Source organism: Musca domestica, unplaced genomic scaffold (genome assembly GCF_030504385.1).
Source record: "Musca domestica strain aabys unplaced genomic scaffold, Musca_domestica.polishedcontigs.V.1.1 74, whole genome shotgun sequence".
NCBI classification, from domain to species: Eukaryota; Metazoa; Arthropoda; class Insecta; order Diptera; family Muscidae; genus Musca; species Musca domestica.
Window position 1 is genome coordinate 710586 of NW_026712391.1, and position 21727 is coordinate 732312.

The 21727-nt window shown below is 37.0% G+C and overlaps 1 protein-coding gene across 3 annotated transcripts in view; it reads left to right on the plus strand.

Moving 5' to 3' along the window:
- Nucleotides 1-1820: 1820 nt before the first annotated feature.
- LOC101897363 (trichohyalin) overlaps nucleotides 1821-21727 on the plus strand; it is a 286523-nt gene continuing 266616 nt past the window's right edge. For all 3 annotated transcript variants that reach the window (XM_059130411.1, XM_059130410.1, XM_059130412.1), the window contains exon 1: nucleotides 1821-2544. The gene's annotated coding sequence lies outside the window, so the exon portion shown is untranslated. The remainder of the gene's footprint in view (nucleotides 2545-21727) is intronic.

Below are 21727 nucleotides of genomic sequence, written 5' to 3' on the forward strand. Positions count from 1 at the left end.
TTGAAAAATGAGCTCGGGGTAATGCCATTGAAATTCCAAAAAGCGCAAGAACTTACACCGCAACAGAATGAAAATAGACTCAAAAGAGCTAAAGAGTTGCTTCGCTTGGCCGAAAGTGCTGAACTGCCGAATTTGGTTTTCTCCGTCTCCGATGAGAAAACATTCGTTGTCCAGCAGTTTGTAATCAAACAAAATGATCGTGTTTACCTGCCAAAGAGGTCAGCTGAAAATGTGCCCCTTTGGTTGGCCACCAAAACTTAAGCGCCGGCCATGGTAATGGTGTGGAAAGCTATAACAGTCGATGTTCGCTTGTTCCGCTCGTATTAATCGACCGTGGCATCAGAATAGATGCCGAATATTATTGCGAAAATATTCTAAAGGGTGTATTAAAGCCTTGGGCACACAAACATTTTGGCCGCAGACATTGGACATTCCAACAGGACTCAGCACCATCGCTCTTAGCGCTCGCCAACCAAGAATGGTTACAAAGTGAGGTTGTTCGCATCATTTCCAGCGCAAAATGGCCACCAAAATCTCCGGATACCAATCCGTTGAACTATTGTGTCTGGAGTATTTTGGAAAGCAAGGTTGGCACTAAAAAACGCCAAAGTGTCGATCACCTCAAACAAGCGCTTCGCCGGGAATGGGTCAAAATACCGCAGAGTAACATTCGGGCAGCGTGTGACGATTTCATTGGCCATTTGAAGACCATAATTCGTGCCAAAGGTGACTAATTCGAACAAATCTAAACTTATTTTAAATTTGTTGCTATTTCCGACATTATTTGCTTTCATTTAATAAAAGTTAAGAAAATGTAAAAATTACAGCGTTTGACTTTTTTGCAGTTTTTTTATTTCACCCTGTAATAACACACAAGGTTCGGAAAAACGTGTGAAATCTACGGTCCATATAATTTAATGTTTGAAGATTATGTCATGCAAATGTTGACTGTGACTGCACCTGAAATGGTCCTCCATCCCCTTAGTCCCATTTTGGCATACTCTTTGCCAATATTTCGGCCGGTATCTCACGAATAAATTGAAGCGGTCGCGTCTCTATGAACTTTGACTTTTGGGAATTTATTATATATCGACGAATAATTGTGCTAAGTGAGCTCAACTCAGCACAATTGACCGCATCTCGATATTTGAATTTTTACAAAAATTAAAAATCAAAAATTGTTAATTTTTCGAAAATCGAAAATTGCAATGTTGGCATAATTTCGAAATATCGTTTTTTTTCGAATTTAGAGAATCTAGAGAATCTAGAGATATAGAAAAAAATTTATCGGTACAAACCGAGTACAACTTAGCACAAACTTCCTTTTTTCAAAAATTGAAATTCTCGCAGATTTTTAAAAAAAAAAATGAGTATCTCAAATGTTTTTTTCGAAATTCGGACAAAATCGGCACAATTGAGCACAAACCTAGCACAATTTTCCTTTTTTCCTTAATTCGAAAATTGCTATTTTAGCGGACACCACATGTACCGGTCCAGCTTGTAATCCCAGCAGTTTCGCCATTCGGCTGAGCTTCTTCTCTTCTAATATTCTGTCAACAAACTTCCCCCCAATTTCTGTTGCCGTGCCCAATAATCCCCACAATGGCAACTATTCTGTATCCATCAACATTTTATGTATCAACATGATGCCTCATCTACATGTCAACATGTTGCCCCCCAATGTATCTAAGCTTTTGTTGGCGGCAACATATGCTGTTGCTCGGAGCAATGTTTAAGTTCAGAGAACTACTCTGTTAGTAACAGTGTTTAGTTAAATCCAGCCACCAGCCAATGTCGGCATCGTTATGACCATTTCAGCCATTTCATCAGTTGCGATTTAACATTCGAATTGATAAAACGTGTTTGTTGTTTTGCGCGAATATCTTCGTTGTGATCCAAACCATCCAAACTCAGTATTTGAGAAAAACAAATAAAAAAACACACATACAAAAAAAGATACAACAGTTCTAACCGGCTCTGTATGAGTTTGGGCCCCAGAACCAAAAAATAAAAAAATCTATTTTATTATCAAAAAACAAAAAAAAAAAAAACAACACAAAATAATTGTGTCAAGTCCTGTCATAAAAAAAGTGATTAGAAAATTAGCCCTACCAAAATAAAGTTTGGTAAGTTGGCCGGCCATAAATCAAGTGCGAGCTGCTGGTTCTGCACCAAGAACAGCAACAAAATTAAAAAGAAAAAAAAATACAAACAAAAATAAAGCAACAATTTCGAATGGCAAAAATCATAAAAAATTAACTTTCAATTTCATTTGATTATTTTTTGCAAACAAAAAAGTGTTTAAATTGTTTGTGTGATAATACCTTGCAAAAAAAGAAATATTCAAATAAATATACAAAAAATAGTGAAAAATAATAAATATTTCACGCTCCAATTGTTATGTGAAAAATTAAAAAATAAATCACAGCTGAAAATCTAAATATCTGTGGCGAGTGATTCACAACAGAACAGCAAAAACTTTCTTCTTTCCAAAATACCTGGTTGGGCATTTGGAAAAGCGTTTTGTGTTAATTCTCAAAAAAGGTGAGTCTGATTTGTTGAGTTTTTTTTGTTGTACTTGGCATTTCGTGCCAAATGCCAATTAGAATAATTTTCCTTTTGGGGGCCAGCAACAGTAGCGGCAGCAGCAGCAGTAGCTTATTATGCATATTAGCCAACCTTTTTTGGTTCAAAGCACACATTTCGCCGAGAGTGCGAGTGTGTCTGCGTGTGTGTGTGCCTTGGCTTTATGAATTTTTAATATGCAACAATTTAAATTAATTTTTCCCCATCTGCCGTCTGTTTATTTTGTGTCTCTTTGGGATATTTGTTCTCGCTCAAAAATAAATGTGCCGGTAACATTAAAAACACCTCAAGGTCAGGTCTAAGGCAAAATATTCTAAAAACGAAAAACGAATATCGAGCACAAAAAAAAAATGCTAATGCCAAGAGAGTTTTTAGATACTGAGACTGCTTGTATGTTTGGAATATTTAAATAGCTTCTGCTGCCAGCTATTTTGCCTAAGCGGGAAATTAAGTGTTGGAGCTATGCTTCACTTAATCTGACCAGATAAAATATGCAAATGAAGAGGACATCCCAGCCACTGCTTGATGATGAGTAAATCATGAGTAGGAATTCTATGCAATAGCTTTAAATCGGAGATTTTGAAAATTGAGACTCTTAGTATTGCACATGGACTGGAGGTTAATGGTCACTGCCTTGTAAGTGGTATTTTCCCTATAAAAATGAAAATTGAAGACTAAAGAGAAAACACTTACCCCAAAAAATAAACTAGATTGCATCTGACCTACAGCCAATGTCCTTTCAATTAAAAAATATCCGGAGAATCGTTATAATTATGCAAAATGTTGACCCTTTATGGGGGAGGCATCAAAAGAGTTGCCCAGTATTGTTCGTTTTTTGAACTTGACCAAAGACTGATATAAATATTTATATGTGATATATTTCATATGAGATATATTTTATATGAGATATGTGTCGGTGAGTTTCCGGAAAAAAGTTGTCCGACATATCTTTCTTTCACACTTTATTCAAAAAGTGATAATAATTTTAGGATGCTCAAAGATTAAATAAACTGTGCATTTTAGGTATAAATGGACTTCGCTACAAAAGGGGTCTTTTTGGTCCTTTTTTATACCCTCCACCATAGTATGAAGGTGGAGGGTCATTCCTTCATTGTAACACCTCTAAATATATATTATTTAGACCCCACAAAATATATATATTCTTGATCAGCGCTCAAATTCTATGTCGATTTAGCAATGTTCATCCGTCCATCTATGGAAACAAAATGAAGTAGGTTGATACAATTTTACTCAAATGTATATTATGTCTGCAAGACTTTTGGTATTGAAAATAGACCATGTAGGTCCACGTTTAGGTAAAGTCCCCATATAATGGTAGCTCCTTATTTTCGATATTTTGATGATTTAAGTGACATTATTCACCGAAAATGTTTCACCATTGGTATTTGAAGTTCGTAATGGATACTACAGCCTATGACAGAAAATTGTCCGTGCAAGTCCACGCCTTCCCATATAGCCCGCATATTACGGCACCTCCTGATATTCGGTATTTTGACCGTTTTTGTCACATTTTTTTGTCACGGATTTGTCTAAAAATTGGTATTTGTGTGTTCTAATGGGTTCTAGCTCCGTTGCCAAAACATTGTATGTATGGGTCCACGTTTTAATATAGCTACCATATAACGGTACCTCCGGGTATTCGGTATTTTGATGATTTTTGCCACATTTCTTCGCAGATTTGTCTAAAAATTGGTATTTGTGTGTCCTAGTGGGTTCCAGCTCCGTTGCCGAAACATTGTATGTAAAGGTTCACGTTTTTGTATAGCCCCATATAGCGGTACCTCCCGATATTCGATATTTTGATGATTTTTGCGACATTTTCCCACGAATATGTCTAAAAATTGGTATTTGTAGGTCACAATGGGTTCTAATGTTTCCTTTACCCTAAGGTGGAGGGTGTTAAAAGTTCAGCCCGGCCGAACTTAATGTGTTTTACTTGTTTTTCAAGTTTCGCTTTTGAGGTAGTTCAAACTGTATATTTCGATAAGTCATAACTAATGATCGAAAATAGGCAATATTTGTCCTCCCTCACACACAAAAGGTCAATATTATGGATAATATTAACTCTAGTAAAATGTGAAATCGGTGTTTGATTTTTCTTCAAACTTAGTATTTCCCTATATATTGTCCATATTAGAAAATATATGAAAATGGAAAGTGGGCCGATCACTTTTTCCAAAACACCACTGCTCCAAGAATCCAAAAATGTGTAAAAAGCTATCTACTTTTAGTACGAATATTGCAATTCGGACCGATCAGAATCTATACGAATTATTGGTAGTTTAGATTTTAGTCTTTTATTGGGAAGGTATGAGAAGTACTGGTCCGATATCTTCCATACTAGCCCCTGACCTAAGTCTGATGAAATATTAGTAGTCCAATCACGACCAGTGATAATATTTTATCAGACTTAGGTCAGGGATTATTATGGAAGATATTAGACCAATATTTCTCGTACCTTCCCACTAAAAGGCTAAAATCTAAACTACCAATAACTCGTATAGATTCTGATCGGTCCGAATTGCAATATTCGTACTAAAAGTAGAACTGGTGTAAAATTGGGATATATAGGTCCAATCTACTGGTACGTCTCCCAAAAAGGATTAACATGAACAAGCGGACAAGTTGTGGCTGCACAAATCTTTAGAGGACAGACTGAAGCCTTTTATTTTTTATACCCGCAGTCATATGGCTAAAGAGGGTAGATATGCCACATCATACCGAAAAAAAGGTGCCACTTCGAAATTAACGTTTGCGGACATTTGGGTTCGATCTAGGGGAATCCGTCCCGTCCGTCTGTTCATCGTATTATTATCGTCAAGCTTAGATCGAGTTCGGAGATGGGCAATATCGATCCACTCCTTCTGGTACCTCGTAATGTCAACATTTTGAAAGAAAATAATTTGCTGCAAAGAAAGAGAAACGATAATCCGATTTTGTGTCAACTTTGTCAATCCTAATGTTTGCATCAGGTGGGAAAATGGACAATATCGGTCCACTCCATCAAGTACCTCCCCCCTAAACTTTCAAAATTTTGAATAATTGTAACTCTTATAAAATGTGATTGTCTTCAAATTTCATACATCCCAATATTTTTATTAACCCAAGATCTGGTGGTAAGATGGAATATATCGCTCCAGCCCTTCTGGTACCTCCCCCACAAAGGGTAAAATTTTTTAAATATTCACGAAGCTCATAAAACACGAAATTAACATCCGATTCCATTCAGACTTGCCACATCTCAATCTTTCTATCAATACGAGGGCTGTTATAATGATGGTAGAGATCGGACCATTCCTTCTGGTTCCTCCCCCACAAAGGGTCAAAGTTTTGAATAACCAAAACGATTGTAAAATCCGAAATAAGCATCCGGTTCTCTTGATATTTCACACATCCCATTATTTCTACTAACACAAGATCTGTTGTGAAGATGGGATAGATCGGTCCAATTTTTTCTAATAGCTGCCTCACACTGACTCATTCAACTTAAAATTAACATCCAATTCCATGCAGACTTGGCACATCTCAATATTTCTATCAGCACATGATCAGTTATAAAGATGATAGAGATCGGACCATTCCTTTTGGTACCTCCCCCACAAAGTGTAGAAATTTCGAATAACAAAAACGATTATAAAATCCGAAATAAGCATTCAAATATCTTCATATTGCACACATCGCATTATTTCGACTGACATAAGATCTGCTGTGAAGATGGAATATATCGGTCAGCCCCTTCTGGTACCTTCCCCACAAAGGATCAAAATTTTGAATATCCATGAAGCTCATAAAACGCGAAATTAACATCCGATTATATTCGGACGTGGCACATCTCAATATTTCCATCAACACAATATCTGTTATAAATAAGTTAGAGATCGGACCATCCCATCTGGTACCCCCCCCATACCAATATTTTTATCTGTATTAGATGAAGTATTTTAAAATGTTCTAAAATTATTACATATCTCATATAAAGAAAAAACGGAATGGGAGTAAAATCGCCTGATTAAAATATTTTTGACCGTTTTGGAAAAACTATCCATAGTTCATAGATTACATTGGCCTCCGTTATATGCATTCACAGTTTTAAACTCTCCAGCCAGAAGCAGCCATTTTTTAAATCTGTTTCTTCTGTTTTATTTCTTTTTTTTACATTTTACGATCTTAAGGACACATTTTAATTAATTTTCTTACTTTATGTCTTCTTGTGTGTGAGCTACCATCATTAATTTGTGACTTGCTTCAAAACATTAAAGCAGACGAAAACAAAAACGCCAAATGTTATCACCCTGATTATCTTAAAATAGATGATGCTGCTAAAATTTACATCCAAAATAAAATGAAATATTTTTGGCAGAAAATGCTAGCAAAAAAGATTATTTCGCCCTGCCGCCTTAAATCACTCATTCAGAAGTCATTTAAATTAATACATTTTTATAGTTGGCACTTAATCAACGTTGAACAGCTGCAATGGGAAGGGAGAAAGGACGAAATGACAGAAATGCCTGTCAAGGGATTATTGTGGCAGGACGATTTGTGTTTATCTTTCATTCCCCAACACCGGCATAGAGCAAGGAATTAAATTTTCGGTGGTTTCCATGGCAAAAAGGGAAGTGTCACATTTGTGTTTGTCTTCTTGGGGGCAAGTGTTAAAATTTATCAAATGTAACTGAGATGTGAGCAAAACTTTGTTCAGAGCTATGTTGAAAATTGCCTAATCCTTTTAAATATCCTTATGCTACTTTTGTGTGTTAAGTGTCAGCCATAAGAAGATTGAGTAAGTCTTTAATTCTTAATTCATCATCATTTTGAATTTATACCACACGAATGCTAAATTTTGTCATTGAGAATGTTCTCCTTTTTGTGACATCTCACACTTTTGTATCTCCCCTCTTTTTTTTTGTGGAATTTGCATTTTCACGAATATTTTAACACCAAACTAACAAAATTTTCCGTACATGTAGATTTATTGGTTTTTATTTCTATTAAAAAAGAGGAAAAAGGCAGCTACTGCAGCTGAAATATTCAGCGACAGAAGCTGATAGAAATAATTTCAAATTCAAGCCATCGGCGCATTAAAGCGAATACATTTTCTTTGATATGGAAAATAGCTTCCAGGTTGTTTTTGGGTAGGCAGTGCCATTTTGTGTGGAATTGGATGACATTTGGTTTTCGTCAATATTTAATTATAATCGTATTTGAATATTTCGTTCGAATTGCATAAATCCAGAAAATGTATAGAGAAACTTTTTTGAGGAGAACATTTGATTGTAGTTCCAAAAATGTTTTTAAAAAGCTAAAAACCGGTGTAAAGTCGACCGGGCTAAGATGTTTACAATCTTCGCCAAGTGAAAACATAAATTATTGTAAAATTATTTGTTAACTAAAAATTTGTAAAATTTTTACCTTCAGCTAGAAAACATGATCTAAACACCCATAATTGGAGTACTAAATCTACAAGGTGGGGCAAAATCCTCCTATCAGAAAATGGTATAAATTTTACGATTGACCCCTAATTGGCGCCACGTTTAAAATGCATATGTACTTGAAAGACATCCTAATGTTTTTTCCTGTAATTGGGGGTCAGTCGTAAAATTGATAGTATTTTATGATAGGAGGATTACTTTTGGACTATATCGACTACATCCTTCACTTTATATGAAATATGTGATAATTCTTAGAAAATGTTAAAATGTGTGTGAGGTCCCAGTTATAGTCGACCGAAGTAGTATTATATGTGAAAGTTAAAGAGAGTTGGATGCATTGTTGCTTTCTTTAAACGTTTTGTTCTCCAAAATCCTGAATACTTTGTGGGTTAGGTACAGAAGGAGTGGACCGACATATCCCATCTTCACAGCAGATCTTGTGTTAGAAAAAATAATGGGCTGTGTGAGGTATGAAAAGAACCAGAAGCTTATTTCGGATTTTCTGATCATTTTGGTTATTCAAAACTTTGGCCCTTTGTGGGGGAGATGCCAGAAGGAGTGTACCGATATATTCCATCTTCACACAAGACCTTAGTTTTATAAAAGTGTTGTGCTGTGTGTAATTTAAAGACAATCGGACACATTTTATAAGAGTTATAATTATAAGTACTTGATGGAGTGTACCGATATTGTCAATTTTCGCACCAGACCTACCTATGATGGAAATATTGGAATTTGCAAAGTCGGAGCAAAATGGAATAATCCTTTCTGTTTCTGTGCAGCAAATTATTTTCTATGAAAATTTTGACATTTTGTGGAACAGGTACCAGACGGACTTGACCAATATATTCCATCTTCACAGCAGATCTTGTGTTAGTAGAAATAATGGGATGTGTAAAATATGAAGAGAACCGGATGCTTAGTTCGGATTTTATAAACGGTTTGGTTACTCAAAATGTTGACCCTTTGTGGGGGAGGTACCAGAAGGAGTGGACCGATATATCCCATCTTCACAGCAGATTTTGTGTTAGTAGAAATAATGGGATGTGTGAAATATGAAGAGAACCGGATGCTTAGTTCGGATTTTAAAATCGGTTTGGTTATTCAAAACATTGACTCGTTGGGGAGGTACCAGAAGGAATGGTCTGATCTCTTCCATATTTATAACAGATCTTGTGTTGATAGAAATATTGAGATGTGGCAAGTCTGAATTGGAATCGGATGTTAATTTCGCGTTTTACGAGCTTCATGTGCATTCAAAATTTTCACCCGTTGTGGGTGAGGTACCAGAACGAGTGGACCGCTATATCCCATCCTCACACCAGACCTTGGATTAATAAAAATATTATGATGTATGAAATATTATGACAATCGGACCCTTGTTTCACATTTTGCGAGAGTTATTAATAATCAAAATTCTGACCATTTGTAGGGTGGACCGATATTGTCAATTTTCACACCTGACATACCAATGATGCAAATATTAGGATTTGCAAGTTTGGAGTAAAATCGGATTGTCCTTTCGCTTTCTGTGCTGTAAAATATGTTTTTGAAAATTTTGTTTTTTTGTGGGGGAGTTACCACAAGGAATGGACTGATATTGCCTATCTCCGAACTCGATCTAAGTTTGATTATAATGTTACGATGTACCAAGTTTGCACAAATCGGATACACTCTTCGAGAGTTATCCTGCATACCAGTCAGACGGACGGAAGGACATCGCTAGATCGACTCCAAATGTCCTGAAACGGATTTGGTTCAGACCTAGGGCCTAAAACCCTTATTTCGTTTTGGCCGTATTGCCATATGGCTGAGGGTACAAAAAGCATGGACAGTAAAAAGATGATGATTATTTTGGGTCAGTCTGGGTCAGTCTTGATGCAGAGGCGTGTGATAAGGTTGGGTTTTTGTGATTATGCCTTGCACCCACCCACTACTACGAACATTAATTGTTTTCTTACGACGTTAATTGTTGTCGACAGATTCTTCGTATTTACCCCCTTAGTCGTACGACTAGAGAGGGTGCCTCATCTAAACGGTTTAAGACCCTAGGTTTCTTTGGACCAAATCCGTTTCATGACATTTGAAGTCGATCTAGCGATTTCCGTCCGTCTGCCTGTCCTTCTGGCTGATGCACACGATAACTCTTGAAGGGAGTATCCTATTGGGTGCAAACATGGTACATCGTAATATTATTGTCGAATTTAGATCGAGTTCGGAGATGGGCAATATCGGTCCACTCCTTCTGGAACCCTCCCCCACACAAGGTCAAAATTTTCACAGAAAATGAATTACCGCATAGAACATGAAATGCTCGCCCAATTTTGTGCAAAGTGCATGTACCAATATGTTTGTGTTAGGTCAGGCGCTAAAATGGACAATATCGGCCCACTCCATCAAGCAACCTCCCCCCCAAAGAGTCAAAATTTTGAATAATTAAAACTTTTATAAAATTTGAACTAAGAGTCCGATTGTCTTCAAATTCCACACACTCCAATATTTTTGTTAATAAAAGATCTGGTGTGAAGATGGGATATATCTGTATACTTCCTCTAGTACCTCCCCCACAAGGTATTTGAATTTTTAATAACCATGAAGCTCGTAAAGGGAGAACCGAGGATTGGATTCTTTTCAAATTGCACATACTCCAATACTTCTACTTAAACGAGGTCTGGTGTGAAGATGGTAGATATCGGACCACTTCTTCTGGTACCTCCCTCACAAAGGGTCAAATTTTTGAATAATTAAAACTTTTATAAAATTTGAAATAAGAGTTCGATGATCTTCAAATTTCGCACATTTCAATATTTCCACTAACACAAGGTCTGGTATGAAGAACGGACCACTCCTTCTAGTACCTCCTCCACAACGGGTCAAGATTTGGATTTACATTTGGCACATAATACGCGAGAGCATCCGATTACTTTCAAACTTGGCACTTTCCAATAATTCTATCAACGTAAGATCTGTTGTGAAGTTGAACAATATCGGACTACTGACTCTGGTGCCTCCCCCACGACGGGCCAAGATTTTAAATATTTATAACTCTCATAAAACGCGAACTTATCGGAAAATTATCAAATATCTCATATTAAGTGAAGGAAGTAGTCGATATAAAACTCAAATCTGATAGGTTTTAATATTTTGATTAGATTTGTATTAGATACGAAATGGAAAATATTTTGGCCCATTCCTTTAGAACCTTCCCCATAGAATGTCAACAATTTGAATAATCATAACAGAAGACAAAATATATTTGAATAACCGAACATTGGTTGAGGGTATACATCTGTCGGCAAAATCGTCTGATACTTTTGAACTTGTTTTTTTTTATCTTTGGTGGAATGGAGATTTGAATCAGCGACCTTAGGTTTTGTAATCGGACGAGCTCATTGATGTAATAAAATAAAGTGTTTTGCCTTGTAAATTTTATAGGAATAAGTCATTATTTTTGAGTTAACTGGTAATGAGAGGGTAAGTAGTACTCATTATTTTTGGGATACTGATAATCCAGACAATATGGGGTTGTCATTATTGGCAATTTTCCCATTCCTGCAGGTTCTGAAACATACTCAGCAAAAATATTAATTACAAATATGGATATCATACCAATATCTAAAGAAAACCAGTAAAGTCCTAAAGTCGAGCGGGCCGATGAACAATATATGGGAGCTATAGCTATATCTGAACCGGTCTTCACCAAATTTGGCATACTAGCTTCTACACTCAATTCTGTCGTATGTGACAAATTCCATCCTATTTGGGCAAATATTTGGTGCACAATAAAAGGTAAATTGGACGAAGTTATATGTGGGAGCTATATCCAAATCTGAACCGATCTCGATAAAATTTAGCAAAGGTATTTCTGAGCTACATTTGATATATTTCCCTAAATATTGTTGTTACAGAATGCATATTACGGCAGGGAAGGGCAAAAATAACAAATCGGATGAACAATATATATGGGAGCTATAGCCATATCTGAACCGATTTCGATAAAATTGGGCATACTTATTTTCAGTCCTATTTTTTCCATACTATTCGGGCTGATATTACACGTTTGGTGCACAATAAAAGGCAATTCGGACGAAGATATATATGGGAGCTATATCTCAATTTTTACCGATTATGTCCAATTTCAATAGGGTTCGTCTTTGGGCCAAACAAATGATTTGTGCAAAATTTCATCTTAGTCGGATAATAAATGCGACCTGCATTTTGTTCACAAGAATACATGGACAGACGGACGGACGGACAGACGGACGGACGGACAGACGGACTGACATGCATAAATCAACTCAGAAAGTGATTCTAAAGAGATCCTCAAAAGTAACTATGGGTCTACCTCGCTTCCTTTTGCCTGTACAAACAAATGCACAAAGACATAATACCCTGACCACCTTGTGGTGTAGGGTATAATTATGCCTCATGATTAAATGAGTACCTTTCTATAGAGATTGGCTACTAAAAGTCCTTATGTATTTATAAATCTCTATATAAACTATATACTATTAATGACCAGAAAATAACTACATATTAATGCAACAGGCCGCTGTTAAAATATTGGGTTGGCAATCCAATTTGTTGTGAATATGTTTGCTGGGTTACATTGGTTTCACTGTAGAAACAAATTTTTCCTCCAAATGACACAATAGTTTTCAAACCTCAAAAAATTAAAAGTCAATTAAATTTTTCTCAGAATAGAGAATTTTTATTCCCCAAAATAAAATAAAAATAATTTGCGAAAAAAATTAAATATTCCAAAAATATAATTTATTGCCCAACCCTGCCAGAGGTACCACAAGGGAATAATGGAATTTTTGCGTTTTATGGTCGAGAATATCGCTAATCTTCAATCATAAAAGTTTTGGTAATAAAGCAAGGCTCTACCTAAATTCGGCGTGGACATTAAAAACCTATTTTCATTTATTTATGTTTTCTTAAAGGCCAACAGAAAAAAAGTGGAAGTGAATCCATTAGAGTCCTGGGGATGTTGAAAAAATGCCGGTCTTAAAAGACCCGCACAAAAAATGCCAGCAAAGTCAAGTCATTGGTTTCATGTCATAAAATATGTCTAAGTGACTCGGTCCGATGAAGAGAACATCCACTCCAATCCACTCGATTCCATTCATTCATTTGTTTGCAAAAGGAATTGCAAAAAACACAACGTGGCTGCAAAGGTCCATAAGCAAATTTCCAACATTGAGGTTATTTGTGGGACTTTGACCGAGAGGTTGGCTGGCAGGCAGGTAAGCTGACGTTGAGGGTATGAAGACATTGCTCTGGGGTTTTGCGTTTTCACTTTTCATAAAAGTGTTGGCCTCTTTTTTCGTGCCGCTGAATAAAGCCAAAAGCCAAGCAGCCTTAAAACTACCGGCTATCAATGCCTTTTTTGTTGTTGTTTATGATTTCATTTTGCATTCGCAGCATTTTCTGTGAAATGTTTGAGGGACTCTGGCTGCCTGGCTGGCTGGCCATAGATGCTTGGTTGCCCTGGCTGGCAGTCGGGCTTATAAACTTGGTCAGCAATGAAACACATGGACACACAACAACAATGTTTGTTTGTTGGAATTTCATATCTAAGGTAGTTCTGTGCTTTCGTTGTTGTTGTTGTTGCCTTCGTGTTGAGAGAGTATCCTTGGCATGCATTTTGCGGTTCCTTTACAGTTTTTATCTTCAGCTTTTTTTCTGGTTCTGCTGCTATTGCCTTGCTTTCCATTTAAATTGAGTGTATGTGTGTGGATTTTTTTTTCATTTAGCTTCTTAGCTTATTCTTCATTTGTTTTTCAGACAAAAAGAAAAAAAGCAGAGAAAAAACTAAATGAAATGGAAACGAAAATTTCAGTTAGCTTTGTTAGGCGGCGAGGTGGTTTCTTTCCTCTTTTTTTCAATTTCAACAACAAAACTCATTTTTTGCCTTTGGTTTTTTTTTTTTTTTGAATGAAAGACATTTGCTAAATTTCAAAATGCAGTGGTGGTAAAAAAAAACCGAACAGCTTAAAGCCTGCACGAAAAAATGAGAGAATTTCTAAATTTAAAATGAGTTCACAGTTGCTGGTCGTAAATACGCAACGATAAGCAGGCGGCATGGCATGCACGCACATTTTGACTTTGCCATAGATTTATTTTTTTTTTAATTTTTTTGCAGATTGCAAGAATCGTAAATATTTAAATCTGGCGCGAAAAGAAATAAAAATGCATTTATTTGCTTAAAAGTTTGCACAAACATATTTATTTAAAAAAAAATACGTTCGAAAATATTTGGCGGCAAATTTTTTATGACTTGTTTAATTATGTGGAAACATAAACCAGTTTCGGTATTGTGTCGTTGACAATGACAGAAAATTTGGAACAAATTTTGTGTGGTTGAATAATTTTGAAAAAAATTATTGGTAAAATACCGATAATCACACACAGATTAAAACTAAAAATGTAAAAAATTCTGAAGGATGATTTTTTAGGAGATATAGGCAAGTTTCTAATAAAAGAAACAGGAAAAAAAGCAGTAAGTTTAGCCAGGCCGCAGTTTGAATACCCTCCACCATTTGGAACGAATTTAGAAATTTTCAAAAAACAAAATAAATAAATAAAAATATTAAAATCTTAAAAATAACGACCCCGTTATATTGGGGTCCATATGAAGACGTAGATCTGCATAGGCAACTTTTGTCAAAGGCCTTTACAATATTCAAAAACGAAACTTGAAAAATTCCTGTGAATAACGTTGCTAAAATCATCAAAATACGAAATATGGGAAGCTACCGACATATGGGGGCTATACGAAGGCCGGTTCCTACATCGACAATGTCATGTCACAGAAACCTATTAGGAACTATAAACACGAAATTTTAAACATTTTCGGTGAATATTGTACCTGAATACCGGATATACCGATATATGGGGCCTATACGAAGACCGTGATCTGCATAGACAATTTTCTGTCACAGACTGTAGTTCCCATTACGAACTCTAAATACGTAATTTAAAACAATTCCGGTGAATAATGACGCTAAAATCATGTACCTCTAGTACCAAAAAACATTGATGTACAGTGCATGATATGACGTCGAAAAGAATTTAAAATTTAAAAAAAAAAATTTATTGGATCAATAGATATACCGGACCGAGTCCCCAAATGGAAAAATTCGGTTAAATATGACAAAAAGCTATCGAATTTGGGCTCACATTACATATATGGTGAATAACAACCGTAAAATCGAATGAAGATATATATCGAAGGGATATAAAAATCTGAACCGCTCTAAATAAAATTTGGCAGAGGTATTTTCGATGTCCGGTATTATAACTCCAATTCGGATGAAACATATGTATGGGAGCTGTAGCTGTTTCACCAAATTTGGAGCATTTACTTCTAGTCTGAATTCGGTCGAAAGTGCCAACATTTAGTCCATTTGGGCTGATATTAGCCATTTGGTGCAAAATAAACCTGATATCGGATAAAGATTTATATGGGAGCTACATCCAAATCTGAACCTTGAAAAAAATTAGGCACTTATTTCTGAGCTGCGTTTGATAACTGGTATCCGATATTACGCATGTGAGGGACTTAAAGACCAAATCGGATGAAACATATATATGGGAGCTAAAGCTATATTGGAACCGATTTTCAACAATTTTGATGTACTTGCTTCTAAACTGAATTCGGCCGAATGTAGGTCATTTGGACCGATAAGATATATATGGGAGGTATTTCCAAATCTGAAACGATCTTGACAAAATGTTAAGCACTTATTTGTGAGCTGCATCTGATATCTAGTACCAAATGTCATTTTTGTGGAGTGCATATTACGCATGTGAGGGATATAAAATCCCAAATCGGATGGATGGAAAAAAACTGCAACAAAGTCAAAAGCCATAATTTTTGCATTTTCTTTAAATTTTATTTAATGACGGCAAAAATGTCGGAAATAGCATCAAATCTTAGAATAAGTTTAGATTTGTTCGAATTGGTCACCTTTGGCACGAATTATGGCCTTCAAATGGCCAATCACATGCTGCCCAAATGTTGCTCTGCGGTATTTTGGCCCATTCCCGGCGAAGTGTTTGCTTGAGGCGATCGAAACTTTGGTAATTTTTTGTGACAATAGTCCAATAGATTGGTATCCGATGATTTTTTTTGGCCATTGTGCGCTGGAAATGAAGCGAGGAACCTCATTTTGTAACCATTCTTGGGTGGTGCGTGCCTCTGAGTGCGTTGGTGCTGAGTCCTGTCGGAATGTCCAAGGTCTGCGGCCAAAATGTTTGCATGCCCAAGGCTTTAATACACCCTCCAGAATATTTTCGCGGTAATTTTCGCCAATTATTCTGATGCCACGGTCGATCAATGAGAGCGGAGGGCGATCATCGGCTGTTATGACGGCCCACACCATCCCCACCATGGCCGGCGCTTGAGTTCTGATGGCCAACTGAAGGTGCACATTTTCAGCTGACCTCTTTGGCAATTAAACGCGATCATTTTGTTTGTTTACAAACTGCTGGACAACGAATGTTTTCTCATCGGAGACGGAGAAAACCAATTTCGGCTGTTCACCATTTTCGGCCAAGCGAAGCAACTCTTTAGCTCTTTTGAGTCTATTTTCTTTCTGTTGCGGTGTAAGTTCTTACACTTTTTGGAATTTCGATGGCTTTACCCCAAGCTCATTTTTTCATTATTTGCATAATGGAATATTTCGATATGTTCAGCTCACGAGCCATTTTTCGGCCACTGCGACGTGGGTTTCGATCAAGTCGCTTATTTACTTTTCGAGCCCTTTCTGCCGATATTGCTGTTTTATTCCCTCCAGCTGTCACTGGAATAATTTTAACAGCTGTCGGACGGGTGGCTTTGAAATGAAAGCAGTCTGATGTTGGTTGGAGTTTTTTCATCTCACCCTGTATGTTGCAAAGTTGGAGCAAAATCGGATGATCCTTTCTCTTTCTGTGCAGTAAATTATTTTCTTTGAAAATGTTGACATTTTTTTGTGGAGGTACCGAAAGAAGTAGACTGCCTAAGTTTGACAGTAATATTACGAAGTACCCAGTTTGGATCAAATCGGATACTTCCTTCGAGAGATAGCGTGAGCACCAGCCAGCCCGACAAACTGACGGATATCGCTTGATCGTCTCCAAATGTTCTGAAACGGAGTTGGTCCAAACAGTCCTAGGGTCTAAAACACTTATAACGATGAGGCACGTTTTGGCCGTATCAAATGTTATATACCCACTGTTGCCATATGGCTGAGGGTATAATGACTCAAAATATTGTTCCGTACCAAAATCCTCTTCTTCTTCCTACATCCGTACCCAATTTTTGCACACATTCTGCTTTAATGCCATGATTTTCCAAACAATTCCGCACTATATCCCAGCGTTGTTTGAACGTATATGCAACCATATTTTTTCGGCGGAAGTATATATCTAATAATTATCTTTCAAATGTGTGTTAGCATTCACGAAATAAACACTAGTTAAATAAATAAATGTTAGATTGCGGAACCTCTATAACACCTTCATTTACCCTTCAAATTCAATTCATATCAGTATCAGAAGTTTTTGCAAAATTTCTATTCCCATCCCTGACTAATTCTTCCCAGTCTCTGGCAAATATTGTCCCTCCTTCTTTTTTTTACCCAGCTCGGATGACTTTCAACGGAAAGTGTATTCAAATTGTATGTACCAATAATTTGTTGTGCCACTCATGCCATGCGGAGTAGTAGTTCAAAACAAATATTTACTCCGCAACTTGATATTGCAATTCTAAGAAAATATTTCTGATTTTGCAAAACAGAATCAGGTGTCTGACGTCCTCTTATCTTATCGCGAAATGTAAAGATTTAAACAAAGTTGCCCAGGTGAGAAAATGACATATTCGGCGAAGAAGAAGAAGAAACACATGATACATAAACAACGTAACTCATTTCAAGTCTATTTTTATGAAATTTCCCATATTCACCTGTTGAAAGGTCATTTGGAACAGCACTGGCTAAATTTGGAAAAAAATTGCGTCTAGATTTTTATGGTCCCTACCTATTTCTGTAGCATTTTCCCATGCCCAGAATGAGAGGGAACTTCAGCGCCAAGGTAAAAATAGCAAAGCATGGCAAAACATAGAAGATGCGATAAAGGAACGTGAAATCGGCTCCATTGTCCGGCCATGTGGAGTGGAGAGCCAGCCAGCCAACTGAATGAAAATAAACCACAACAATCCCTATCAAAGTTTTGTGGCTGTGATTTTTTCTTGTTTTTGTTGCTCCAAAGGCCATAAAGAATCTATTTTCAGTATGGAACAACAACAACAACAACTAAAATGGGACTAGAATACCAAACGACTGCCACACTAAAGCGAAGAAGTGCCACAGGAAAATTGTTGTGCCCCACTCTCACTTTTGTTAACCTTGACCAAGAATAATCTGATCACACACACTAACACACTCACATAATTTTATACCACAAAATATTGTATGGAACACCAGATATAAAGAGGGGACATGTGGGGGAAGGTTGGGGGGTTGCACAGGTCATATCATACAACTGAAATGACTGACAACAATAACACCAGCAAAGAAGTCTGCTGCTGAATGAGTGACACACTTAGATTAGATGGCTGGTTGGTTGGTCGTTCGTTCGCTCGTCCGCTCGCTCGCTCGGTCGTTCATCGTTCGTATGGTTGGCTGTTTGTTTGCTTAGTTATTTACTTTTTATGGTTACAAGAACAACATGAGGAACCTCATCAACAATTTGTTTTAGATATCAAATTTGATAGCAACAACTACAACAGAATGGGCCAAGTTTATAGCCGAAAAAGTGTTCCCCGCAATGGAAGCAGAGAAAATAATTTCTAGGTTTTTTTGGCTGCCGTTGTTGTTGCCTTTTCTCCAACCAATCGTCCAAACGTCTGTCATTTTATCACTTCTGCACGGCCCAAGATAAAATTGTTTTTTTTGCCGCTGAAATGATTTCATTAACAAACAATTTGAACCAATTTCAGAGTAGGCCTAATGGCCATTGTCAACATAAAATAGATTTTATGGTAGCAAAACAAAAAAACTAAACGTGATAGCTACTTTCTTAAAGTGTAAGGAAAAGAGAAAAAGAAATGACAAAACAAAATGGAATCAAGAAGCAAGAAGCTCATAAAAATATGGAATTAATTTAATTTCGGGTCAAAATTGAAATACTCTCTACTCAAGCATCAGTTTGGCAGATGAATCTCGGCAAATATATAAACAATTATTATACCCTCAGCCATGTGGCTAGAATGTATATATTATTTGATACGGCCAAAATGTGTCTCATCGAAATCTCTTTGGACCAAATCCGTTTCAGGACATTTGGAGTCCATCTAGCGATGTCCGTCCGTCTGGCTGGTGCTCACGATAACTCTCAATTGGAGTAACCAATATTGTCCAAACTTGGTACGTCGTAATATTATTATCAAACTTAGATCGAGTTCGGAAATGGGCAATGTCGGTCCACTCCTTCTGTCTCCTCTCCCACTAAAGGTCGAAATTTTAATAAAAAAAATTATGCTGCACAGATAGAGAAATGATAATCCTTTTCTGCTCCAACTTTGCAAATTCTAATATTTGCATCAGTGCTAGGTCTGGTGCAAACATGGACAATATCAGTCCCCCACAAAGGGTCAAATTTTGAATAATTATACATCTCTTTGACCCTAGGTCAAATCCGTTTCTGGACAGCAGGAATCGATCAAGCGATATCCGCCCGTCCGTCTGTCTGGCTGACTGGTGCGCACGATAACTCTCGAAGGGAGTATCCGATTTGATCCAAAGTTGGTGCATCGTAATATTTTTGTCAAACTTAGATCGAGTTCGGAGATGGGCAAAATCGGTCCACTCCTTCTGGTACCTCCCCCACAAAATGTCAATATTTTCGAAGAAACTTATTTTCTGTACAGTAAGAGGAAGGATAATCTGATTTTGATCCCACTTTGCAAATCCTAATATTTGCGTCAGTTCTAGGTCAGGTGCGAAAATTGAAAATATCGGTCCACTCCATCAAGTACCTCCCCCACAAAGCGGCAACATTTTTAATAACTATAACTCTCGCAAAATGTGAAACAGCGGTCCGATTGTCTTCAAATTTCACACATCATAATATTTTTATTAATCCAAGGTCTGGCGTGAAGATGGGATATATCGGTCCACTACCTCTGGTACCTCCCTCACAAAAGGTCAACATTTTTCATAAAACGCGGAATTTCCATTCGATTTCATTTAGACTCGGCACATCTCCATATTTATATTTAACAAGTTAAAAAGTATCAGTCGGTATTGCCGCCAGAGATATACCCTCAGCCTATGTTCGATTATCTAAATATATTTTGACTAGTGTTAAGGATATTCAAACGTTTGAATGGGCCAATATTGCCCATTTCCTATCGGACCCAAAATATGATATAAATATTTCGCCAGATGTGCCAAGTCTAAATGGAATCGGATGTTAATTTGGCGATTTATGAGCTTAATGGGTACTCAAAATTTCAATATTTTGTGGGGGAGGTATCAGAAGGAGTGGACCGATATATTCCCCCTTCACACCTAATACAAATATTAGGATGTGTGAAATTTGAAGACAATCGGACTTTTACATCACATTTAATGAGATTGTAATTATTCAAAATTTTGACCATTTGTGGGGGAGGTACTTGATGGAGTGGACCGATATTGTCCATTTTCACACATGTCCTAGCACTGACGCAAATATTAGGATTCGCAAAGTCGGAGCAAATTCGGATTAGCCTTTCTCTTTCTGTGCAAAGAATATATTTTTTGAACATTTCGACCTTTTGTGGGGGAGGTACCAGAAGGAATGGACCGATATTGTTCATCTTAACACCAGACCTTGGGTTAATATAACTATTGGGATGTGTGAAATTTGAAGACAATCGGACTCTTACATAACATTTTATGAGAGTTGTAATTATTCAAAATTTTGACCATTTGTGGGGGAGGTACTTGATGGAGTTTACCGATATTGCCCATTTTCACACCTGACCTAGCACTGACGCAAATATTAGGATTTGCAAAGTTGGAGCAAATTCGGATTATCCTTTCTCTTTCTGTGCAAAGAATATATTTTTTGAACATTTCGACCTTTTGTGGAGGAGGTACCAGAAGGAGTGGACCGATATTGCCCATCTCCGAACTCGATCTAAGTTTGACAAAAATATTACTATGTAGCCAATTTGGACCAAATCGGATACTCCCTTCGAGAGTTATGGTGCGCACCAGCCAGCCAGACAGACAGACAGACAGACAGACGGACGGACGGACGGACGGACGGACATCGCTAGATCGACTTCAAATGTTCTGAAACGGATTTAGTCCAAAGAGACCTAGGGTCTAAAACCGTTATTTCGACTAGGCACGTTTTGGCCGTATCAAATGATATATACCCTCTGTAGCCATATGGCTGAGGGTATAAAAAGAGTAGAGATCGAACCATTTTATTCTGGTACCTCCTCCACAAAGGGTCAATATTTTGAATATCCATGAAGGTCATAAAATGCGAAATAAGCATCAGGTTCTCTTTATATTTCACACACTTCATTATTTCTACTAACAAAAGGACTGCTGTGAAGATGGGATGTATCGGTCCACTTCTTTTGGCCCCTCCTCCATAAAGGGTCAAAATTTGAATATCCACGAAGCTCATAAAACTCGAAATTA